Genomic DNA, 17,617 nt, shown 5'->3' on the forward strand with positions numbered 1-17,617 from the left:
TAACTAAATATCACTCTCCAGTAAAAAATGGCAGCAAATCTCGTGAGCGTTGAAGTTTCTATTTTTTTTACAGCAAGATCGCAAAGACTTTCCCCAAGTCTTCCCAAAGGTTCTACTTGGCACAAACACTAATTAAAAGCATAAAACCACATATAAACATAGGCTAGATGAATTATTTATTACTAAACAGAATCAAAAAGCAAGAAACAAAAATAAAATTGGGTTGCCTCCCAACGAGCGCTATCGTTTAACGGCCCTAGCTAGGCATAAAGGCAAGGATAGATCTAGGTATTGCCATCTTTGATACGCAATCCATAAGTGGATCTCATAATAGATTCATAAGGTAAATTAATTTTATTTCTAGGAAAGTGTTCCATGCCTTTCCTTAACGGAAATTGGAATCTAATATTCCCTTCTTTCATATCAATAATTGCACCAATCGTTCTAAGGAAAGGTCTACCAAGAATAATAGGACATGAAGGATTGCAATCAATATCAAGAAGAATGAAATCCACAGGCACATAATTCCTATTTGCAACAATAAGAACATCATTAATTCTTCCCATAGGTTTCTTAATGGTGGAATCCGCAAGATGCAAGTTTAAAGAACAGTCATCAAATTCACGAAAACCTAGCAAATCACACAAAGTTTTAGGAATCGTGGAAACACTAGCACCCAAATCACACAAAGCATAGCATTCATGATCTTTAATTTTAATTTTCATAGTAGGTTCCCACTCATCATAAAGTTTTCTAGGTATAGAAACTTCCAATTCAAGCTTTTATTCATAAGATTGCATTAAAGCATCAACGATATGTTTAGTAAAAGCTTTATTTTGACTATAAGCATGCGGAGAATTTAGCACGGATTGAAAAAAGGAAATACAATCTATTAAAGAACAATTATCATAATTAAATTCCTTGAAATCAAATATAGTTGGTTCATTGCTATGTAAAGTTTTGACCTCTCCCATCCCACTTTTATCAATTTTTGCATCAAGATCTAAAAACTCCGAATCATTGGGATGCCTTCTAACTAAAGTTGACTCATCTCCAGTCCCATCATTATCAAGATTCATATTGCAAAACAAAGATTTAATAGGGGACACATCAATAACTTTTAGATCTTCATCATTATTATCACGAAAACTATAAGAACACGCTTTCACAAAGCAATCTTTTTTAGCACGCATCCTAGCGGTTCATTCTTTACACTCATCAATGGAAATTCCCATAGATTTCAGAGACTCATTGATATCATGATTAGGTGGAATAGATCTAAGTTTCAAAGAATCAACAGCAAGAGAAATTCTATCCACGTTCCTAGCCAACTCATCAATCTTAGACATTTTTTCTTCAATCAAAGCATTGAAACTCTTTTGCGAACTAATAAATTCTTTAATATTAGATTCAAAATCAGAGGGCATATTATTATAATTTCCATAAGAATTGTTGTAGTAATTACCACAATTATTAGAGGAATTACTAGGAAACGGCCTAGGATTAAAATTACCTCTATACACGTTATTACCAAAATTGTTCCTACCAATAAAATTGACATCCATAGATTCATTATTATTCTCAATCAAAGTAGACAAAGGAATATCATTAGGATCAGAAGAAACACTCTTATTAGCAAACAATTTCATAAGTTCATCCATCTTTCCACTCAAAACATTGATTTCTTGTATAGCATGCACCTTTTTATTAGTAGATCTTTTAGTATGCCAATGAGAATAATTAACCATAATATTACCTAGGATTTTACTAGCTTCTCCTAAAGTGATTTTCCATAAAAGTGCCTCCCGTGGCCGAACCTAAAAGATTTCAAGAAGAAAAATTCAATCCGGCATAAAAAAATTCTATAAGAGAGGCGATTTCCTGTGCATGATGGTAGCTACACACTCATGGTGGCAACAAGACACCCTTTGTCATAAGTGCCTTTTTTATATATGAGGTGTCGGGTTTCTTATGGCATTGCCACAAGTGCATTTTTTGTTGTATAGAAATGACCGTTTCTCACTTATGTTTGTCTTTTTTATTACCTTTTTCACGCAAGTGCTTTTCGTTGTGTATAAAGGGACTTTTCTCAGTTCTCTCCGTCTTTTTGCTTGCCTTTTTGGTATAATTGGTTGTTTGCTTGCTTGGATGGTACAAAGTCACGATATTTTTTGTTATAGAGTTATTTTTGGTACTCCAAAATAATTTACCAAAATAATTAAAGATAAAAATCAGGGATGTGTGTAGCTACCACCATGGGTAGCAAATTATTTATGTTTTGTATAATCATCCAAAGATTCAAACCATGTGTAGGGCAATTACGTATCATTAATTTCATCCTATCCCAAGCTTGTGCAACATGTTCATGATCAAGTTTCTTAAAATTCATAATATGATTCCTAAGAGTGATGATCTTAGCGGGAGGAAAATACTTAGAGATAAAAGCATCTTTGCACTTATTCCCTGAATCGATACTATTTTTAGGAAAAGGCAAAAACCAAGTTTTAGCACGATCTCAAAGAGAAAACAGGGATAGCTTCAGTTTAACAATATCATTATCCACATCTTTCTTCTTTTGCATATCACACAAATCAACAAAGTTGTTTAGATGGGTAGCGGCATCTTCACTAGGAAGGCCGGAAAACGGATCTTTCATCACGAGATTCAGCAAAGCAGCATTAATTTCACAAGATTCAGCATCGGTAAGAGGAGCAATCGGAGTGCTAATAAAATCATTATTGTTTGTATTGGAAAAAACACACAATTTAGTATTATATTGAGCCATCATGACAAGTAAGAAATCCAACACACAAGCAAACAAGAAACAAGCAAAAAGAGACGAACTAGAAAAGAGAAGGGGAACGGAAAAAGAGGGCGAATAAAAATGGCAAGGGTGAAGTGGGGGAGAGGAAAATGAGAGGCAAATGGCAAATAATGTAATGAGAGGGATAAGAGTTTGTGATGGGTACTTGGTATGTTTTGACTTGTGCGTAGACTCCCCGGCAACGCTGCCAGAAATCCTTCTTGCTACCTCTTGAGCACTGCATTGGTTTTCCCTTGAAGAGGAAAGGGTGATCCAACAAAGTAGCATAAGTATTTCCCTCGGTTTTTGAGAACCAAGGTATCAATCCAGTAGGAGGCCACACGGAAGTCCCTCGTACCTACACAAACAAATAAGAACCTCGCAACCAATGCGATAAAGGGGTTGTCAACCCCTTCACGGTCACTTACGAGAGTGAGATCTCATAGAGATGATAAGATATATTTTGGTATTTTTATGATAAAGATTAAAAGTAAAGATTGAAAAATAAACGGTAATAGAAATAGCTTGTTGACGGAAGATTAATATAATGGAGAATAGACCCGGGGGCCATAGGTTTCACTAGTGGTTTCTCTCAAGATAGCATAAGTATTACGGTGGGTGAACAAATTACTGTCGAGCAATTGATAGAAAAGGGAATAATTAGGGAATATCTAGGCATGATCATGTATATAGGCATCACGTCCGTGACAAGTAGAATGACTCCTGCATGCATCTACTACTATTACTCCACACATCGACCGCTATCCAGCATGCATCTAGAGTATTAAGTTCATAAGAACAGAGTAACACATAAGGTAAGATGACATGATGTATAGGGATATACTCAAGCAATATGATATAAACCCCATCTTTTTATCCTCGATGGCAACAATACAATACATGTCATTTCCCATTCTGTCACTAGGATAGAGCACCGTAAGATTGAACCCAAAGCTAAGCACTTCTCCCATTACAAGAAAGATCAATCTAGTAGGCCAAACCAAACTGATAATTCGAAGAGACTTGCAAAGATAACCAATCATACATAAAAGATTTCAGAGAAGGATCAAATATTGTTCATAGATAGACTTGATCATAAACCCACAATTCATCGGATCTCGACAAACACACCGCAAAAGGAGCTACATCAAATAGATCTCCAAGAATATCGAGGTGATCTTTGTATTGAGATCCAAAGAGAGAGAAGAAGCCATCTAGCTAATAACTATGGACTGAAGGTCTGAAGTAAACTACTCACACATCATCGGAGGGGCCATGGAGTTGATGTAGAGGCCCTCCGTGATCGATGCCCCCTCCGGTGGAGCTCCGGAAAAGGCCCCAAGATGGGAGCTCTTGGGTACATAAGGTTGCGGCGGTGCAAATAGGGTTTTCGTGGTGCTCCTAGATGTTTTTGGGGCATACGAACATATATAGGAGGAAGATGTAGGTTGGTTGAGCCACGAGGGGCAAACGATGGGGGTAGGCGTGCCCCCTGCCTCATGGCCTCCTCGGTTGTTTCTTGACGTCCACTCCAATTCCTCTAGATAATGTATGTTCCAAAAATCATGCTCCCAAAGGTTTCATTCCGTTCGGACTCCGTTTGATATTCCTTTTCTGCGAAACACTGAGATAAGCAAAAAAACAGCAATTTGCTCTGGGCCTTGGGTTAATAGGTTAGTCCCAAAAATAATATAAAAGTGTATAATAAAGCCCATTAAACATCCAAAAGATAATATATAATAGCATGGAACAATCAAAAATTATAGATACGTTGGAGACGTATCAGCTAGCTAATAGAGAGAAGTGTCCTCTCTTATCTCTGTGCTTGGTCGACGCTAGGTACTATACGTATACAGAGGACTCGACACGCTAGCTAGTAAGCAAGTGAAGGGAACCATTAAGTATAGAAGATCGCCATGAACACACACATATATATATAGAGAGAGAGAGAGAAGTGATCGACCTCTCCTTCTCCGAGAGATTGGTCGAACAATGTAGCGACCAGACCTCAAACAGTCTGATCTCTATGCATCAGTGTCATCCCTGGATGGGTAATGCTGACACGCATAGTACTTGAGGATTTATAATAGAGTAGCAATCACACTTATTACATCGAATGCCTCAAAAGAGAACTTATTACAATAAATATGGCTTAAGGCCATCTAATACAATAACAGCGGAAGGCTTGGAAGATAAAGTGAGTCCATCAACTCCAATGGCATCACTGAGTGAAAGACCACGACCTAAGGCTCCTTACTCGTCGTGTGAAAAGTCTGCAACATGATACGTTGTAGCCTGAAAATGGGTCAGCACATGGAATATGCTAGCAATGTAACACAAGAGAGTAACGAACAGAATAATGCTATCACTACATGCATATACGGCTGGTGGAGGCTGTATGGTTAATATGTTTTGCGGAAAGCCAATTTTTCCCTACTGCAAAGGAATAATATTTTATTTAACTAAAAAGTTTGTTGAAAAACATTGAGAGTGGTAAACCCCATCTGAATCCCAATTAAAAAGGTAATTAATAACCCAACCAAAATTATATTAAGAGTGATGAGATCCACATGATAATCCAAGAACTAGATACTCAAGATGTCCATAACCGGGGACACGACTAACCGTGATTAGTTTGTACACTCTTGTAGAGGTTTGCGCACTTTTCCCCACAAGACTCAATCTCCTCCGTTGAATTTCTCGTACTACATGATGTTTGAGAAAAGGATGACCGAGACACAGTTTTTCCGAAGAGGTCCCCTTAACCGATAGATAGGCCTGTACACCTACAATCCCCTACATCTGCTAGCCCATCATGGAAAGGTTTCCCACAACTTACTCAACTATGCCAGATCCCATAATTGCATGTGGCTGCACACGGAAGTTTCTAGCAAGAATAATCTTATTTTTCTCTTCGAGCCTGGGTGGCAGTCCATAGGAGAATAACACGGTTCCCCGGGATTTCCAAAAATACAGGCAACACTGGGTTCCTCAGGTGCCTCAATCCACCCAGATGTGTATTAAAGTAGCCACCTTAAGTTAACCATTAATTAGCAATACTCACGTCTGTCATGAATACACTCAAACCCAAACCACGTCTACGAGCATAGCATAGCAATATAAGCAACGTAGAAGTAACTCCCAAAGGTTTGATAATAAACAGGTCAATAGGTACTACCTAATCTACTTCCCAACCCACAATTTATTCAGATCCTACCGCAATAAAACTGGGTAGTGAAGGGGTATGATCAAAGTGTTACTTGCCTTGCTGATGATCCGAGATACCTAGAGACTCGTAGTAGCACGCTTCGCACTCCGGGTACTCTATCACAATCAAACAAGCATACAATAAGCAATCAAGCAAATATGCATGGGTAAAATTCAAATAAGAAGATCTAACCAGAAAGTTCAACTTAAGAACTCCGGTTTGCAAAAAGAATCAAATCAAACGAAGCAACGAAACTCAAACTGCGAAAGAAACAAGCTTCGTTTACTAATATTGACTGAAGTCAAAATTTACAGTAGCAAAAACTTGTTTAAGTTGATTAAACAGGTAGAGGGCTTCGAGACGAAACTCTAGGCGCTTGAATCGCCTGATTCTGATAAATGAGAGAAAAGTTAAACTAAAACGAAAATCGGATCAGAAATCACGATCGAAAATAATCGCGAAAAAATCCGAGAAAAAGAAAAACTGACGAATAGACTAAGAAACGAATGTTCGCCATCTGCGGATAACGGGCGAAAACCATTCGTTAAAACGAACGTACGGACGAAGGTCCGCTAAATAAATAAACCGACAGAAAACCGACGAACTGATCTAAAAAACGAACTAGGGTTTACAAAAAACCGAAAAGATTTAAAAGAAAAACCAGTGGCCACCTTGAACTCCGGCGGGCGGCGGCGCTGCGGCTCAGGCGACTGCAGCGACTGCTCGGTGGTGGCGCGGCGCGGCGCTAGGCTGCGGCCGCGGCGGGAGGCAGGGCGGCGGCGCTAGGGCAAGGCGGCGGCGGGGTGGGCTGCGATGGGCTACGGTGGGGGCAGGGGGCGCTTATAAGGAGGGGGCCTGGGAGGAGTCCGGGCCCGGCACCTAGGTCGGTTCCTTTTGTTTTAAAAAAATATTCCGCACAGAAAAACCAAGGAAAGAAATACTAAACGGACTCCAAAAATCCTGAAATAAATTTTCCCCGTCCTCTAAAAATCTACCGGACAAGGTGAACATTTATTTGGGACTCTAATGCAATTTTGAAAAATGCATATTTTTCCTAATTCAAATAAAATAGCAATAAAACTCTAAAAAACCTTATTTGATTTTAATATTAAATCTGCATTATTTCTTTATTTTGAGGAAGTCATTTTATCCCCTCTCTTTTATTTTTATAAAAGAAATATTCGAAGAGAAAATAATTAAAATCAAACGATCCTCTTTTCAAAATTCTAGAAAAACTCAAATATGAAAATAACGAAATGCCCAACTCTCTCCGTGGGTCCTTGAGTTGCGTAGAATTTCTAGGATCAAGCCAAAATGCAATAAAATATGATACACAAAGATGACCTAATGTATAACATTCCAAACTGAAAATTTGGGATGTTACAAACCTATCCCCCTTAAGATGAATCTCGCCCTCGAGATTCGGGTTGGCTAGAAAATAGGTGAGGGTGATCTTTCCGTAGGTCTTCCTCTCGTTCCCAGGTGGCTTCGTCTTTAGTATGGTGGCTCCACTGAACCTTGCAAAACTTGATAACCTTGCTGCGTGTAACTCGGCTGGCAAACTTGAGAATCTTGACTAACTTTTCCACATAGGTCAAATCGCTATCCAACTGTATCGCTTCCAGTGGCACTGTATCTCTCAGAGGAGTATCAGCCATCTCTGCGTGGCACTTCTTCAACTGAGAAACGTTGAACACATCGTTAACTCCTGACAAACCTTCGGGCAATTCCAACTTGTAAGCAACTTCTCCCATACGTCCCAAAACTTTGTATGGTCCCACAAAACATGGTGCTAACTTTCCCTTAACTCCAAAACGCTTCACTCCTCGAAGTAGTGATACATGAAGATACACTCTGTCTCCAACTTCGTAAACTATCTCCTTGCGTTTAGAATCTGCATAGCTCTTCTGCCTGGACTGGGCTACCTTGAGTCTATCGCGAATCAGCTTAACCTTCTCTTTAAACTCTTTAATCAAATCTGGTCCAAACAACTGTCGGTCTCCAACTTCATCCCACAACAACGGTGTCCTGCACCTCCTTTCATACAATGCTTCAAAAGGGGCCATCTTCAAGCTGGCTTGATAGCTGTTGTTGTAAGAGAACTCTGCGTAAGTCATATTGGCGTCCCAACTAGATCCATAGTCTAGCGCACAAGCTCTCAACATGTCCTCCAGAATCTGATTGACTCTCTAAGTTTGTCCATCTGTCTGCGGGTGAAAAGTTGTACTGAACTCTAGCCTGGTTCCCAAAGTTTCATGCAACTGACTCCAAAACTTTGAGGTAAATTGGGTTCCTCTGTCTGATATAATGGTCCTTGGAACTCCATGCAAACATTCGATCCTGGTCATGTATATCTTTGCCAACTTAGCACTGGTGTAAGTGGTCTTCACTGGGATGAAATAAGCTAGTTTCATGAAACGATCGACTACAATCCATATCGAGTCATAGCCTGAATGAGTCCTGGGTAATCACATGATAAAATCCATGCCTATCTTGTCCCACTTCCATTTGGGTATTGGGAATGGTTGTAGCAATCCTGCTGGCTTCTGATGTTCTGCCTTCACTCTCTGACATACATCACAAACTACTACATACTCCGCAATATCCTTCTTCATTCCTGTCCACCAGAATCTATCCTTCAAATCCATATACATCTTGGTATTTCCTGGTGAATTGAATATGGCGAATCATGGGCCTCCTACAAAATCAGCTTCCTGATCTGTTGATCATTTGGCACATATACGCGGTCCTCAAACCATAAGGTATCGTGCTCATCCTCACGAAATCCCTTGACTTTTCCTTTCCTCATCCTTTCCTTTATCTCGGCAATCTCCTTGTCCGTCTTCTGAGCTTCTCTGCTCTTATCCATCAAAGTAGATTGAATCTCTAAAGCTGCTACATAACCTCTCGGAACTATCTCCAAACATAGCTCGTGAAGATTCTCTTCTAACTCCTTGGGTAACTCTCCGGTCATGAGTGTATTGACATGACTTTTGCGGCTCAACGCATTGGCTACTACGTTAGCCTTTCCGGAATGATAGTGCAACTTCATGTCATAATCTTTAATGAGTTCCAACCATCTCCTCTGCCTAAGATTCAACTCCTCCTGCGTGAAGATATACTTCAAACTCTTGTGATCCGTGTATACCTCACAATGGTTTCCGATGAGAAAATGTCTCCAAGTGTTCAACGCATGAACTATGGCTGCTAACTCCAAATCATGCGTAGCATAATTTAACTCATGGGGTTTAAGCTGTCGTGAAGAATATGAAACAACTCTTCCTCCCTGCATAAGCACTGCTCCAAGTCCTCGATGAGAAGCGTCGCAATACACTTCATAATCCTTGTGTTGATCTGGCAGGATCAACACTGGTGATGTAACCAAGCGTTTCTGCAACTCTTGAAAACTGGCCTCACATTCCTCAGTCCATTTGAACTTGGTGTCCTTCTTCAAGAACTCCGTCATAGGTTTGCAATCTTCGAGAAATTCTCAATGAACCTCCGGTAGTATCCTGCGAGTCCAAGAAAACTCCGGATCTCTCCAACTGACATGGATGCCTCCCAATTTGTCAAAGTGACAACTTTGGTGGGGTCTACCACTATTCCTTCCCTGGATATAACATGTCCAAGGAATCCAACTTCCTTCAACCAAAACTCGCACTTGCTGAACTTGGCATATAGTTGATGTTCTCTGAGCTTCCCAAGTACCAGACGCAAATGCTCTTTATGCTCCTCTTCATTCTACGAGTAGACCAGAATATCATCAATGAACACCACAACGAACTTATCCAAAAACTCCATAAACACCCTGTCCATCATGTTCATAAAATAGGCAGGTGCGTTAGTTAGGCCAAATGACATAACGGTATACTCATATAGCCCGTACCTTGTGGTAAATGATGTCTTAGGTATATCCTGCTCTCGAATCTTTGGCTGGTGGTACCCTGATCGCAGATCGATCTTGGAAAACACTTTAGCTCCTTGCAGCTGATCAAACAAATCATTGATCATTGGCAGTGGGTATTTGTTCTTGATCTTCACCTCATACAATCCTCGATAATCAAAAACCATCCTCAACGATCCATCCTTCTTCTCCACTAGAAGTACTGGTGATCCCCAAGGTGACGAGCTTGGGCGAATATATCCTTTATCCACTAACTCCTTAATCTGCTTCTTAATTTCCTCTAAATCATGTGCGGGCATCATGTACAGTCTCCTAGATATTGGCCCTGTGCCTAGCAAAAGCTCAATCAAAAACTCGATGTCTCTATCCGGTGGTGTGCCTGGCAACACTTTTGGAAATACATTCGGGAAATCGCTCACCACTGGTACTTCCTCCTGTACAACTCCTGATAAGGAATTTACTTGAGTCCTAATCGACACATGCCGGGATACATACTTGATCCTTCTTCCTTCTAGGGTGGTGAGCAAAACCGACTTACTAGCGCAATCGATGTTTCTTCCATACATTGATAGCCAATCCATACCCAGAATCACATCCAAACCTTGCGACTCCAAAATTATCAGATCTGAGGGGAAAACATGCCTACCTATGGTCAATGGCATCTGAAAACATCCTTGGCTTGCCATATACTCTGCTCCTGGCGATCTCACTAACATAGGTGTACTAAGAACTTTGGTGGGCAGCTTATACTTATACACAAATCCCCTTGATATGTATGAATGCGATGCACCAGTATCAAAAAGAACGACTGCAGTAAATGACTTAACCAAAAACTTACCTATTACTACATCTGGCTGGGCTTCAATCTCCTCCACGTTAACGTGGTTCACTTGTCTCCTATTGAAAGGGTTGGGCTTCTTCCCAGAACTTCCATTGCCGTTTCCATTCTTATCTTCAGGACATTCACTAGCGTAATGTCCGGTCTTTTGGCACTTGTAGCAAGTAACGTGGCTTAGATCTTTCTTGGCGGGGGTTGCTGGGTTGGAACGGTTATGTCTGTTGCTTCCTCCATTACCATTTCCGCTCTTGGAGCCACTATGGTTGTGCAAACTTCCTCCAGTGTGATTGTGACCTCCATGGTTATGTTGTAGGGGTCCTCCCGAGTTCGGGGTGAAACAGGGTCTCTGCTGAGCTCCAGAATTATAATTCCCATGTCCATACTTCCTCTTGCGGTTGTCAATCTGTTGTTGCTTCCCTTCAAGCATGAGAGCTCTATCTACCAACTCTTGGTAGTTATTAAAGGTTGCTACCATCAACTGCATGCTCAGCTCATCATTCAATCCTTCTAGAAACTTCTCCTGTTTAGCTGCATCCGTGGCAACGTCATCTGGGGCATAACATGCTAGCTTGCTAAAGTCATCCACATACTGGCCAACGGTGCATCCTCCTTGGCGTAAGTTGCGGAACTCACGCTTCTTCATGGCCATAGCTCCTGCTGATACATGGGCAGTGTGAAAAGCCTACTGGAACTACTCCCATGTAACATTGGCTATAGGATAGGTGACAGTGTAATTCTCCCACCATGAGGCTGCTGGTCCATCCAATTGGTGCGCGGCAAAATGCACCTTCTCAGCATCAGTGCATCCTGCAGTGGTCAACTCCCTTCCAATCATGCAGAGCCAATCATCTGCCACTATCGGCTCGGTGCTACTGGAAAACACCGGCGGCTGCAACCTCAAAAAACGGGCTAAGGTGTCAACTGGGGATGGTGGTGGTGGGTTGTTTTTTTGTTGTTGCCTTGGTTCTGAACTAACAACTGCATCAAGGTATTTTGCTACTAGATCAACTGAGTGAGCTCCGGTGGAAAGGTAAATCTGGGGTCACGTCTCGGAGGCATCTATGGGTTTAGATGGAAGAGAATAGAATAGAATGAGGTCTAGTAAGAAAACACTACCCATATGCACATGAGACAAACACAATCATATTACTCAATCAATCAAGCAAGGGCATACAATCGGTCTAGAACTATCGTTACAAAAGTGCTCGGACTATACTATATACATGGTGGAATACTACTACCGATATGGTGGTCGACTAGAAAAATTGATTGGTGGAAGACTCCATAATATCCGCTCCAGCTTCATCAACATAGTCATCATCGCTATCGTCGGGGTCTGAGTCGGTGTCATCGATGATGATGTAGTTCTCCGGGAAAGTAGGATCGTTGTCTTCTCCTCCTGGCGCGGGATCTCCCATGAATACTTCTAGCTTTCTTGTCATATCATCATTCATCTCCACTAGTATCGTCATTTCCTCCTCGTATCCATCACGTGTAGACTTGAGTTCTTCCTCCAGCTCTGTGATTCTGGTCATTGCCTTTTTCAAATCTATCATGCCTGCGCACATCTGGTTCTCCTGGCGACGAATGTGCTGGTTTAACTCCTGGATGAAAGCTGCAATGGATATATCCTTCCTGGTGCTAATTATCTCCCATATCTCATCTCGGCACCCACAAATCTGGTAGATAGTATCCTCGAGATCCTTGTGGTAAACTTCTGCAATGCGTCCCATGGTGATGTCGGCTGCCATACTCTTTCCTAGACTCTAGGTTGGTGCAACAAAGGAAAACTCTATGGGCTCAGTGACTGGCGTAAATGTCCTTCCTGGAACTTGAACTTGAATCAACCAGCGCTCCTCTTCTGGTAAAGTGGCGTTGTAAGTCCCGGTGAAGCTTGGTATTCCAATATTTAGGTACCTAGTGACTTCCTTCAAGTGGCGTCCAAAAGGTGTGTCTTCATCTGGTTGTGCAAACTTGTTCCTTGCGTCCCCCATCCTAAAGAGTAGAGAATGGAGAGAAGTCAGAAATGAGAAGAGAGTAGTGATCTAGGGCTTTAGCTTAGTGGTCGTGTCCTACAGTCAGCTTGTGCTCTGATACCATCTTGTAGCGACCAGACCTCAAACAGTCCGATCTCTGTGCATCAGTGTCATCCCTGGATCGGTAATGCTGACACGCACAATACTTGAGAATTTATAATAGAGTAGCAATCACACACTTATTACATCGAATGCCTCAAAAGAGAACTTATTACAATAAATATGGCTTAAGGCCATCTAATACGATAACAGCGGAAGGCTTGGAAGATAAAGTGAGTCCATCAACTCCATTGGCATCACTAAGTGAAAGACCACGACCTAAGGCTCCTTACTCGTCGTCTGAAAAGTCTGCAACATGATACATTGCAGCCCGAAAACGGGTCAGCACATGGAATATGCTGGCAATATAACACAAGAGAGTAACGAACAGAATAATGCTATCACTACATGCATATACAGCTAGTGGAGGCTGTATGGTTAATATGTTTTGCGGAAAGCCAATTTTTCCCTACTGCAAAGGAATATATTTTATTTAACTACAAAGTTTGTTGAAAAACATTGATAGTGGTAAACCCCATCTCAATCCCAATTAAATATTTAATTAAAAACCCAACCAAAATTATATTAAGAGTGATGAGATCCACATGATAATCCAAGAACTAGATACTCAAGATGTCCATAACTGGGTACACGGCTAACCATGATTAGTTTGTACACTCTGTAGTGGTTTGCGCACTTTTACCCACAAGACTCAATCACCTCCATTGAATTTCTCGCACTACATGATTTTTGAGAAATGGATGACCAAGACATAGTCTTTCCGAACAGGTCCCCTTAACCGATAGATAGGCCTGTACACCTACAATCCCCTACATCTTCTAGCCCATCATGGAAAGTTTTCCCATAACTTACTCAAATATGCCAGAGCCATAATGGCATGTGGCTGCACACGGAAGTTTCTAGCATGAATAATCTTATGATCCCTTTGAGCCTGGGTGGCAGTCCATAGGAGAATCACACGGTACCCCGGGATTTCCAAAAATACAAGCAACACTGGGTTCCTCAGGTGCCTCAATCCACCCAGATGTGTATTAAAGTAGCCACCTTAAATTAACAACTAATTAGCAATACTCACATCTGTCATGAGTACACTCAAACCCAAACCACGTCTACGAGCATAGCATAGCAATATAAGCAACCTAGAAGTAACTCGCAATGGTTTGATAATAAACAGGTGAATAGGTGATATGTCTCCGTCGTATCTAATTTTCCAAACACTTTAGCCCTTGTTTTGGACTCTAACTTGCATGATTTGAATGGAACTAACCTGGACTGACGTTGTTTTCAGCAGAATTGCCATGGTGTTATTTATGTGCAGAAACAAAAGTTCTCGGAATGACCTGAAACTTCACGGAACACCTTTTCGGAAAATATAAAAAATCCTTGCAAAAGATGAAGGCCAGGGGGCCCACCATCTGTCCACAAGGGTGGGGGCGCGCCTGCCCCCCTAGGGTGCGCCCCCTACCTTGTGTCCCCCCTGGAGCTCCTCCGACCTCAAGAACAACTCTATATATTTGCCTTTGGGGAGAAAAAAATCTGAGAGAAGGATTCATCGCGTTTTACGATACGGAGCCGCTGCCAAGCCCTAAAACCACTCGGGAGGGCTGATCTGGAGTCCGTTCGGGGCTCTAGAGAGGGGAATCCGTCGCCATCGTCATCATCAACCATCCTCCATCACCAATTTCATGATGCTAACCGCCGTGCATGAGTATTTCCATCGTAGGCTTGCTGGATGGTGATGGGTTGGATGGGATCTATCATGTAATCGAGTTAGTTTTGTTAGGGTTTGATCCCTAGTATCCACTATGTTCTGAGATTGATGTTGCTATGACTTTCCTATGCTTAATGCTTTTCACTAGGGCCCGAGTGCCATGACTTCAGATCTGAACCTATTATGTTTTCATCAATATATGAGATTTCTTGATCCTATCTTGCAAGTCTATAGTCACCTATTATGTGTTATGATCCGTTAACCCCGAAGTAACAATAATCGAGATACTTACCGGTGATGACCGTAGTTTGAGGAGTTCATGTATTCACTATGTGTTAATGCTTTGTTCCGGTACTCAATTAAAAGGGGGACTTAATATCCCTTAGTTTCCGTAAGGACCCTGCTGCCATGGGAGGGTAGGACAAAGATGTCATGCAAGTTATTTTCCATAAGCATGTATGACTATATTCGGAATACATGCCTACATTACATCGATGAATTGGAGCTAGTTCTATGTCACCCTAGGTTATGACTGTTACATGATGAACCACATCCGGCATAATTCTCCATCACTAATCGATTGCCTACGAGTTTTCAACATATTGTTCTTCACTTATTTACTTTTCCGTTGCTATTGCTATCATCACTACAAAATACCAAAAACATTACTTTTGCTGCCGTTACCTTTTGTTACCGTTACCACTACTATCATAATAATTTGCTACTAAACATTTTGCTGCAGATATTAAGTTTCCAGGTGTGGTTGAATTGATAACTCAGCTGCTAATACTTGACAATATTCTTTGGCTCCCCTTGTGTCGAATCAATAAATTTGGGTTGAATACTCTACCCTCGAAAACTGTTGTGATCCTCTATACTTGTGGGTTATCAAGACTATTTTCTGGCGCCGTTGCCGGGGAGCATAGCTCTATTCTTTGAGTCACTTGGGATTTATATCTGCTTATCATTATGAAGAACTTGAGAAATCCAAAAACCAAAAATTATCCCTCAACTACGAGGGGAGGTAAGGAACTGCCATCTAGCTCTGCACTTGATTCACCTTCTGTTTTGAGTAAGCTTGTGACACCTAAACCTGCTTCTGTTATTCATTCTGATATGTCGCATGTTATTGATGATGCCACTTCTGCTATGCATGATACTTATGATGAAACTACTTCTATGCTTGATACCACTGTGCCACTTAGTGAATTTCTTAATGAACAACTTGCTAGGGTTAGAGAGAGTGAAAATATTGAATCTGATAATACTAATGAAAGTGATGATGAAGACTTGCCTATTATTCCTAAGGGTTATGTTTTTGATAAAGAAGCTTCTTTAGCTATTTTAGCTTGCAAAGATAGATACGAACTCTCAAGAGGTTATTATCTAAATGGAATCAGCAATCTCTAAATGCTAGAATGAAACCAAACCCTGCTTTTGCTAATTCACCTATCTGTGTTACCGATAAGGATTATGAATTCTGTGTTGATCGTGATATAATTACTTTGGTTAAATCTGATCCTTTTCATGGCTATGAATCTAAAACTGTTGTTGCACATCTTACTAAATTAAATGATATAGCTACCCTGTTTACTAATGATGAGAGACTCGTTATTTTTATATCCTTAAAATATTTCCGTTCTCATTAAAGCGTGATGCAAAGATATGGTTTAATTCTCTTGATCCTGGTTGTGTGTGTAGTCCCCAGGATATGATTTATTACTTCTCTGCTAAATATTTCCCTGCTCATAAGAAACAAGCTTCTTTAAGAGACATATATAATTTTGTGCAAATTGAAGAAGAGAGTCTCCCACAAGCTTGGGGGAGGCTTCTCATGTTACTTAATGATTTGCCTGATCATCCTCTTAAGAAAAATGAAATACTTGATATCTTTTATAATGGACTAACCGATGCCTCCAGAGATTACCTGGATAGTTGTGCTAGTTCTGTTTTCAGGGAAAGAACACCGGATGAGGCTGAAATTCTATTGAATAATATGTTGACAAATGAAAATAATTGGACACCTCCTGAGCCAGTTCCTGAGCCTATTCCTAAACCAACTCCGAAGAAGAGAGGTATTCTATTTCTCAGTCCTGAAGATATGCAAGAGGCAAAGAAATCTATGAAAGAAAAAGGTATTAAAGCTGAAGATGTTAATAATTTACCTCCTATTGAAGAAATACACGGTCTTAATTTACCGCCTGTTGGAGAAACATACGATCTTAATCCATCTCCTATTGAAGAAACTCATGGTCTTGATAACCCGACACAGGTAGTAAAGGTAAATTCTCTCTATAGATATGATAAAGCTGAAATCCCATTTACTGAATTTGCTAGCCCATGCTTAGATGAGTTTGATAAATTTATGGCTAAGCAAGAAGACATTAATGCTTATTTTGGTAGACAATTGAAATACAATTCAAATATGCTTGAACACTTGGGTGATTATATGGCTAATGTTAAAGGTGAACTTAAAATTATTAGTAAACATGCTTCTATGGTTACCACTCAAGTAGAATAAGTACTTAAAGCTCAAAATGATTTACTCAATGAATTGAATAGTAAGAATAATGATAATGTTGTTAGAGTTATGATTAGAGGTGGTAAAATGACTCAGGAGCCTTTGTATCCTGAAGGCCACCCTAAGAGAATTGAGCAAGATTCTCAGAGAAATAATATAGATGCACATAGTCCTTCTAAAAGGAAGAAAAAGAAAAATGATAGGACTTTGCATGCTTCTAGTAAACCTATTACTGAAACACCTGATAATCCAAATGATATTTCTATTTCTGATGCTGAAACACAATCTGGTAATGAACCTGAAACTAGTGATAATGTTAACGATAATGTTCATGATGATGCTCAATCTAGTAATGATAATGATATAGAAATTGAACCTGTTGTTGATCTTGATAACCCACAATCAAAGAATCAACGTTATGATAAGAAAGACTTTGTTGCTAGGAAACATGATAAAGAAAGAGAACCATGGGTTCAGAAACCCATGACTTTTCCTCCCAAACCATCCAAGAAAAAGGATGATGAGGATTTTGAGCG

Source organism: Triticum aestivum, chromosome 4A, assembly GCF_018294505.1.
Source record: "Triticum aestivum cultivar Chinese Spring chromosome 4A, IWGSC CS RefSeq v2.1, whole genome shotgun sequence".
NCBI classification, from domain to species: domain Eukaryota; kingdom Viridiplantae; phylum Streptophyta; class Magnoliopsida; order Poales; family Poaceae; genus Triticum; species Triticum aestivum.